Source organism: Marmota monax, unplaced genomic scaffold (genome assembly GCF_021218885.2).
Source record: "Marmota monax isolate L192 unplaced genomic scaffold, Marmota_monax_Labrador192_F-V1.1 WCK01_AAM20220418_F8-fsc01776, whole genome shotgun sequence".
Taxonomy (NCBI): domain Eukaryota; kingdom Metazoa; phylum Chordata; class Mammalia; order Rodentia; family Sciuridae; genus Marmota; species Marmota monax.
The window spans coordinates 30,543-40,258 of record NW_026692960.1 but is presented as its reverse complement, the minus strand read 5'-3'; positions in this window follow the sequence as shown (position 1 = coordinate 40,258).

The window sequence follows — 9,716 nt, the reverse complement described above, 5'->3', positions numbered from 1 at the left end:
TCAAACAACTTGTAATGTCTAAAAGCAGCTACTCCAGTTCTTCAGAAAACTTAGATGATAAGAGTCTATCTAACCTCCTTCCGCACTGCTCTTCCCTATGGTGAAAGGAACGCTGGGCAGCAGGACTGCAGGAGCCTTTGCCCATGTGGTCATCCAAAAGAAACTGATCCACTACAGCAGCAAACAAACATACAAGGAGCACAGTGAACTCAGGAGGAGGCTCTTTCAGAAGGAAACCAGAGGGAGAGCTCACCTGCAACACCTGAGGGTGATACTGACCCCACTAAACAGAGTAACCTTTCCATACATACCATGGGAGTAGAATCCCAGTCCAGCCTGGGATTAGCCTCAATATTGCTCTTATTTCAAGTGAATTTGATTCTGTGTATGTGTGGTGTGTGTGGATGGTGAGGTGAGTTTAATTTTCAAGGAGAAATAAAATGCAGCCTAATCACAAATCACCCTATTCACTGATCTCCCTGGTGTGCACCATCTGGAATGGTTTCAGACATTTTTCTGTGGGAGTTTGCAGCTCCATGTCATACCATAAGCCTCCATGAGAGTTATTGCCACCGGAGTTCCTTCCGAAACACAGGTGGAAGTGAATGGACTAGTGTCCATGTTGCATGTCAAGTCTTTAGAGGGTTTGAAGAAGAATCCATCTGGTGATGCATGTAAACACTGTCCATTGTCAGTGGGTATTATCTGAGCCCACATTTCACATCTGTTTGCCCAGCACATTTGAGTGCCTACTTCATAGGTATAATTAGGACAGGAAAAAAAGAGCATGGACAGGTAGGAGTGGCTCATTGGTTGGATGAAACCTGACATGTCTTTGTAAACTTAGGAGTCAAGGCCTCATTCATGCAATACCATGCCACTCCTATAGTGTTGACAAGCTTGTCCTATGCAGTGGTGTCAGAAGGGAATGAGTCATGGGGCATGTAAAAGCTCACCAAGAGTCAGAAAATGATAGTTTTAAACCAAACCATTCAAAAGACTGTGGAGGAGGAAAGCAAATTTACTCTTTACCAAGGCAGTTTCCCCTCTAGGATATGTACATAGGCTTTATAGTGCCCATACCCAGTGTGCTTGTGTTTGAGGAGTACTCAAGTTGGCAGGTTAGCCTAAATCTCCCTGAGAGTGAGTTAACCTATTGAAATATTCCCCCCATCTGGGTTAATGAAGATTTATAAAAAGGAGGGGAAGAGTGGGGCTGGGGTTGTGGCTCAGCAGTAGAGCACTCATCTCGCACATGCGAGACCCTGGGTTCGATTCTCAGCACCACATACAAAAATAAACAAGTGAAATAAAGGTGTTATGTCCAACTACAACTAAAAAATAAAAAAAGGAGGGGAAGAAATGGACAGATTTAATTCAGAAAACAAGACCACATAAAAGATGTTCCAGGCATCTGACTTGCTTTCAGATTTTTGAAGCTTCCAGTTCTTCTTTGGGGAGCTCAAGTTTTGCAATAGCTGTAATCAAAGGAGAAGCTTCTTTCAGTGTGAGTAAAGAGCTCACAGAGAGCTTCATGTGTGCCTGTCATTCTAGCTTTCCTAAGAGACAGGAAGAAAAAAGTGGGGCAGCAAAGCTCTGGGCTTGGAGGAAAGAGTCTCTGTGATGGCCTGAGGACTTGCACTGCAGCCCCTGTGAAGGCAGTCAATTCTGTCCCAGCAGGTCTGTGGGGTGGTGGAGAAAGGGAGAATATTTCCCCTGGCAACAGGGGGTGTCAGCCTTAAAGGACAGCTGTTTCAGGCACCATAAGGACTCAGCTCCCTAAGCCCAGGCAATTGAGGCTCAAGTTTCCTCAGTATGGTGGTTTAGGGTCTCAGCAGTTGTCCTGAGAATAACAGTTAATTACTCCTAATATTTACAGGGTAAAAAGTTATTTACCATATTTTGTCCAAAATGATCATCAGATTTGAGAAAGTATAGGTGGAGAAGATTCAGATTTGCAAAAATAGGCTTATAGAGCTAGAAAATACCTCAGCATTCAAAAACTAAGATCCATATAATTGTTTTGTTTCCATTGTTTTACTTGATAATGAAACAAAGTCCGAGAAAAATTAAATTCCTTGACTGGTCATTCAGCCTTCCCTGCAGGTCCCAATCTGGTCCTCTTCCAGCTGCTTTTTTCTCACAGGCAGAGTTCACAGGTACCAGGAGACATGACCTCTGATCCCAGAACTTTGAAATTCTCTGTCCAAATGGTGTAAAGCCTGCTTCCAAGCCCTTTCTGAAGCAAGAGTGAGCTCAATCAGGCAGACTGATATCTGCACATGGCACATGAAACCCTGTGAAAACAGGGGAGGGAAGGAAAGGAGAGGGAGCCATGGGACAGCCCACTCTGCACCACCATTGTCCAAGGTAGAACTCCAAGGAAACCAAGAAGTTGACATTTGAACCTAGGTCATTATGAAGTTCATTATTTAGTAGTTGGTTCACTTGGTTTATAACTATAAGTTACTGAGACGGTATAGCATGAGGATCTCCCCAAAATGTGCTCTCCTTAGGGTCATCCTCACAGCTCACCATGCCACATGCTCAGCTTTCTGAACAGGTGTGTCTATATATATCAAGGCTTGAATGTGGGTCTTCCATTTGGAAAGCTTTGCCTAGACCAGAGCATTCCTCTTGATTTTATACATTGTTAGCTTTCACAAGGGAGCACAGCCTGTTGTAGTCAAACGCCATGATCTTGTGTCGTGGTGATTTCAGGGTCGCTTTGTTCACAGAGTTCTGCAGAGACAGCACCTGGCCAGACAACATTTTAGGCATGCCGTTCAGCCACAGAGCTGTTCTTGGTTTCCAGCACAGCTTGGTGGTCTCTTTGGTCTTGAATGATACTGACCACTGAGTTGATCCTCCTATACCTACCAGAGAAGCAAAGGCGCAAGAGAGAAGGGAGGGGGTAGAGGAAACAGCAGAAGAGGAGCAAAGAGCGCCCAGCACTCCATATACTAGGAATGAAGCAGTGAACAAGACCCAGACTCTGTCTTCATGATGTTGACTTTCTTTTTTCCTTTTTTTTTTCTGTACTGAATCCAGAGGCACTCTACCTGTGAGCTACATTCCCAGCCCATTTTTACATTTTATTTTGAGATAGAGTCTCACTAAATTACCTAGGCCAATCTCAAACTTGTTATCCTCCTGCTTCCTGAGTAGCTGGGCTTACAGACATGTGCCACCAAGCCTGGCCACGGTGTTAACATGCTAGTGCATGGGTCAGCAGGCTTTTCATAAGGGAATATATTTAATGAATATTTTCAAATTTTCAGGTTATATGATCTCTACTTACAACTATTCACCTTAGCTCCTGTGGTCCAAAAGCAGTCACAGACATTACATAAAGGAACATGGGAGGCTGGATGTGGCCTGTAGATCACCCCTCCAGTGAGTAAACAGAGGGAAGTATTAGAGGGACCTAAAACATAGCTTCACGTTCCTTTTAGGTACTCCCAATGGCACTCGTTCCCTTTCTTCTGTTTTATAATTGGGACTTGAAATAACTCTAGTTTAGCTGGGACTGTAGATGTTCAAAAGTAAGTCTAAGATGAGAGAATGGGAACAATTTTCAAGTTATAATCCCTAATTTTTGATCTGCAGTCTTGACTGACACCCCAGAGTACAAGATAATCCCTACCAATAACAACTGGCAGCAGAAAACCTGTGGGAAGGTGTGATAGAGCCTAGGTTTTTACCTGCCTCTCCCAACCACCTTGCTTCATGCAAGGTACTTTACAGGCCCAGCACCAATTCCTCCCTAAACCAGCAGGTGTCTGGGACCTGGTTCTGAATATCCATACTGGTTCCCTCAGCTAGGGAGTTCTATAGAAACAAAATAGCAAGATCTGAAGGTTGGGTCATTTTTTAGTTTGGGTTCTCAGGCAAAAACCAGGGCAGAATCAGGAAACCCCATTTATTTGTAGACCCCCTGTTGAAAAAGTGTACACTTTTTTGGAGTATCCAGTGGTATTTACCACCACAGAGATGATAAGCTTTGAGAACTATGTAATGCTAAGGTAACTTTACACTTTGTTATTTCAATTGTCCTCATTCTCTGAAATTCTAAACCAATTATTTTCCTGTTCAGTTATAGGCGTAGCTCTTTTCCCCATCCTAGAGGCTCAAGACCTCGGAATCCTCTTCCTCTTCCTTCACATTCTGCATTCTGCCATTTGCTGAGACACAGCTTCCAACACTACAAGGTCATTCCCACCAGTCATCCCACCTTGCTTTTTATCACTGCCCTTTATCATTTCTGCCTGGGTGATGTTCCAGCTCCTAAGTGGGCTGGCCTGTCCTCTACCACATCCATTGACATTCCATTCTGTTTCCTCTCCCTGCTTGGGCTGCCTCCCCACTCCCGGCCATAATACCATACTCCTCACCCTGACTGGGGTGGGACTTTCCACCCCAGGCCATCTTCCTATGTGGACCTTCTCTTCACCTCACCTGTGCTCCTATAGACCGCTCAAGACCACCAAAACTGTTCCTCAGCCCCTCCCTGTCTATCCCACCTAATAGCTTTCGAAATGGATTTGTTCAGGAATAGAAAGGGGACAGAAGAGGAAAGGGAAGAGTAAATGTCACGTTTGTGAAGCCAAACTTGAAAAGTTTGGGAAGAAAACATGAGATATTGTTTTCAATATGTTGGAATGAGAAGATTTTCTTAACCGGTATAATGGTTACTAATACATTATGTGACCAGGGACTATTTAATTACTTTACATATTTAATCATGTAATCTCTTTACACCAGGACTTCATCCTGAATTTAGTAGCCTAGTTAAAAACAAAACTGACCTGAAATGTGTGAAGATCCTGGGTCTGAAATCACACATATGGTTGAATTTACAACTTTAGCTGAACATTCTGAGAGGACTCTAGAACAGGGGGAAAAACAAAAGACTGACAAGCCTCTGTCTCTCCTTTAGTAACAGATATAGGGGCCAAGACTAAAGGGAGGTTCTTATCTTTAAACCACAACCAAGAGATCCTAGAACAAGAAACTCTTTATTTTAAAGTTTTCATCCTCCTTGAAAACAACCAGGATGATGGAAAAATATGGTTCACTTTAATGTCAGTGCAACAATGAGTCCCCTCCTTTTGGACTAGACTATTTCTCCACGAGAGGGAGCCCATGAGATGATCAGCAGCATTAACGGAGCTCCGAGTATTTTTCCAGGAAAATTTTTACCATAATACCTTTAAATCCACATGGAAAAGCTAAAGTATTGGGAAATTCTGCACAATTCTGATGGGAACTGTGCCATCCTATCTACCATGAGCCCCATTTTTAAAAGTCAACAAATTCCTTGGAGTTAAAAGGTCATTTCTATAATGGGGGTTTCAAGTCAAGTTCAAGAGTTTACTATATCTTAACCTCTTCAATGGTATGGAGATCATTTTCAGAAAAACACACCATTTACCTTGTGATATGCTCCAGTAAACTTGCTAGGGCAAGATTTACAAATTAAAAGGGCATATAAAATTCTCTTCAGAGAAATAATCCCAGTATCTTCATTCCCCTGAAACAGAAATGTTATACTCTCTACTGATAGAAACTAATAATATGGAAACTCAAGCCCCCAATATTCCTGACCTTTCAAAAATACCTGAATGTTTATGGACCTCTTCTTTGACTGATATAGGGAAGGTTAAAGATGGAGACTCCATCTATTTGAAGTCCAAATAGATTATTCAAAAACTTTGCCTAAATTGCTCTGATATCCACTAAAGCCTAATGCAATCCAAGGACTCTTACCGATTATAAAGGACTTATAAATCTATATACCAGTAATCATAGTATTCCAGTCCTACAAATTGAAAAGCCAAAAGGATGAAGTTGAAATTCTCTTAATTAATAAAATTATAATTCTGAAGTTTCCTATGTTTCTAAACCCAAATACTTTATTGTACAATGTGCCTGCTGATTCAAATGGTCTATGATTTTTTAAATTCAGCTTTCTTTAGTATTCTAGTTGAAAAAAAAAAGTCATATTTGTCTGCCTGTCTTGAAAAAGTGAACAATGAACCTGGTCTGTAATGCTACGGGTTTGCTGAAGCCCTTTGTAATTTGTCTTGGGCATTGCATGAGGACTGGCAGCCCTGCAGCCCTTCTGAATCCTCCCCACATTCAACAACTTGCACAAAAAAGATAACAAGGTAACAAAGTTTCAAAGGAAAACTTCAGTTTTCAAGGGGAAAAAAATCTATTCTTTAGAACATGACCTGACTGCTAAAAAGATTTCCCTTTCACCAAACAGAATGAAACTATTAGAAGTCTTCCCTGGCCTACAACCAAAGGCAACTAAGAAACCTTTTTGTTTGTTTTCCATTTATTTTTTAGGTGTAGATGAACACAACACAATGCCTTTATTTTTTTATGTGGTGCTGAGGATCGAACCTGGGTCCCACCCGTGCTAGGCGAGCGCTCTACTGCTGAGCCGCAATCCCAGCCCAAGAAACCTTTTTGGACTTGCAAAATATTACAGATCCTGGGTCCTGAATTTTCCCTTAAGGGCCTCACTAGCATATGAGGTCACTAGAATTACAATACAAGAGCTTTCACTTTGGGAAGACATGAGCATGCTCTTAACCAAGTAAAATTGGCCTTACAAGAGACCCCAGCTTTAAGACTTCCAAATTATGCTAAAACTTTTACTTTATTTGTTCATGAATGTGATAGGCAGTAAGAATTCTTACCCAAGACCATGGGGAAAAGCATAGGTCCATCACATATTATAACTTACTGTTAGATCTAGAAGCTAAGGAAATTCCTAATTATTTAAAAGCAGCAGCAGCAGCAGCAGCAGCAGCAGCAGCAGCAGCAGCAGCAGCAGCAGCAGCAATCAAATAGAGGTTTTCATTGAGCTTAGGAAATGAACTTTTTTTTTTTTTTTTTTTTTTTTTTTACAAATCCTTGCATTCTGTAGAAAGTCTATCAAATCCAATCCAAATTAAGCATTTTCCAGCAACTGGCAACTCATAAAACTATCCTCCTGTCTCCCTCTAATCTCCATGCACATTGCAGCTCAACTCCAAATTTTTACTACCTCTGCTTCATGATGATGAGGCCATCATCATGTGAGTTTAGTATTGGAAAGAGTAGTCCTTTATGTTGATTTACAAGATATTTCATTGGATAGTCCTGAGTGTATTCTATTAATTGACAGATCTTATTCCAAAAACTCAGGAGGAAAATACTAGGCAGGGCAGTGTTACAACCCAAAATGAGTTACTAGAAAAGGAAACTTCTTCATCTTAAGTCAGCTCAAACCGCTATGCTTTTGCTCTCACTTGAGCTGGCCAGATAGCTAAGGACAAATATGTAAATATTTATGCAGATGGTAGCTATACTTTTGAAGCCATCCATGATTTTTGGCATGTTATGAAAACAAAGGGCTTCTCACTTCTCGCAGGAACCCCATCAAAGACAGACTCCAAGTAGGTGAACTCCCTTCTGCTATCCTGTTACCATTTGCAAATCACCATTATTAAGTTTGAGGCTCAAACTTGTAAATCTGAACCTTAATATTATGGAAAGCTCTGGTAAATTTTTATGCAAAATCAGCTAGTGTGAAAACTATTTGGATATGCAATTTAAATAAACTCCTGATCCAAGTCAACTTCCCTGTGATCATCTGTTTAATAAATTTGCATCTTATTTAGAAAAACAAAATTGACATCTGAAGGGATATAAATTTGGTGTTAATTGAACCTGAAGAGGCTGCCTGTTTCTTCCTGAATCCTTGAAACTTCCATTGTTAAAGCTCTGCACACCACAACTCATGAAACAAGCAAAATGATACAAATTATGATAAAATTTTGGCACTTAGGGAAACAACATGGGATAAAAACAGTCCTTGACCCCTAGTGGAAGGGACATACCAAGTTCTTCTCATTATCCATGCTGCAGTAAAACTTCAGGGCCTCGAAACCTGGGTCCACACTTCACATCTCAAGGACCTAAGAAGACTCCTAAAAGTAGACACCTGTTGGAAACTTTAAGGTAAAGCTGATCAAGGAAGCTTATCTCCAGAAGCAGATGACATCCTAGAGAAGGAGAACTTTCTTAAGGTCACAGATCAGACTTCTCTGTCATCAAGAATTAGCTTTTTCTTTCTCTTCCTCCTCTTCCTTCTCCTCTTCCTCCTTTTCTTCCTCCACTTCCTTCTCTTCTCTCTTCTCCTTCTCCTTCTCCTTTCCTGTTTCCTGCTGTCTTAAACCGTTTCCTCTTCGTACCAGAAAATCCATGGGGCCATCATCTGTGGTTGGCTTTAGCAAAGTTTATGGTTTAGCAAGAAACTAGAGTAATTGTTGGGTTTATGGACTAATGCCACCCCCCTCCAAATCAGGAAACAATTCCAATAATGTTTATTTGGGATCCTTCTGATATTCTTATACAGACACTCATAACTACAAACTTTTCTCTTATAATGACCTTCATAGTGTCCCAGAGGTTCTAGTATGTTGTATCATTATTCTCATTTGATTCTAAGAATTTCTTAATTTCTCCCCTGATTTCTTCTATCACCCATTTATCATTTATATCCTTGGTATTCCAGACACCATTGCTATTTGCTTTTCTACAATTACTGGAAAGAGAATTCTGACCCTTCCAATTAATATGCCAATTGCTCCAAAGGTAAAGTGATGCCTGCAAAAGGTATCTTGTGCTTCTGGGCAACATTCATTGAAGACCTGGAGACTACCTGGAGTATGAGTAATTGTCTGTATGAATATCATTTATTTAGGTTTCTTTTCACTAAATGTAGTTTTGTACCCTTACTGCATGTTACAAAGGGACTACAAAAAGTAAATTTCCCACTAGACCTTGAAGATTTACCCTGACAAGTAATTTTTCTCTATGATCAGCTTATCCAAAGTTTACAAAAATTCTTCAGCTGCCTCCACATCAGCACTTTAAGATTCATCATTCACTTTCACATTATGTAATGAATAATGATTTTCAAAAATCATTTAGGCCACCCAGAGGTGACAGTAAATTCAACAGCATAGTTAGATCCTGCCTTTTCTTTCAACATTACAAATAAACATTTTGCTCTGTCTATGATCATCATGGTGCTGAAATGGATATGTTTCTGTGTCTGGTCTTTAATCCAGTTCTGAGAAGTGATATAGGCCCTTTTTGAATTTTTGTGAATCTCTGTGCTTGTCAGCTTTCTGTCACTGTGACAAAATACCTGAGAAAAACAACTTAAAGGAGGAAATACTTATTATGGCTCATGATTTCAGGAATTTCAGTCCATGGTCAATTGGCTCCATTGTTTCTAAGCCTGTGATGTGGCTGAACATCATGACAGAAGGGTGAGGCAGAGCAAAGCTGTTACCTCCTGGCAGCAGGAAGCAGAAAGAGGAAAAAGAAGAAGCTGGCTCTCAGTGACCTACTTCCTTCAACTAGGCCCCACCTCCTTAAATTTCCACCTCCTAAGAGCCCATGAAGCTATGAATTCATCAATGGATTAGTCCATTGTTTAGGTCAGAGCCCTCAGGACCCAATCATTTCCCCAAGGTATCACCTCTGAGTACTACTTCACTGGGGGCCAAACCTTCAATGCATGAGCTTTTGGAGGACATTCCAGACAAACCATATTGCAGTCTCAATACCTGCAATGAAGCATTTGTCACTTTGTTGTTGTTCTTCAAGATGATAACTCTGATGCAACAGGTCATAACTGACTGGCACAC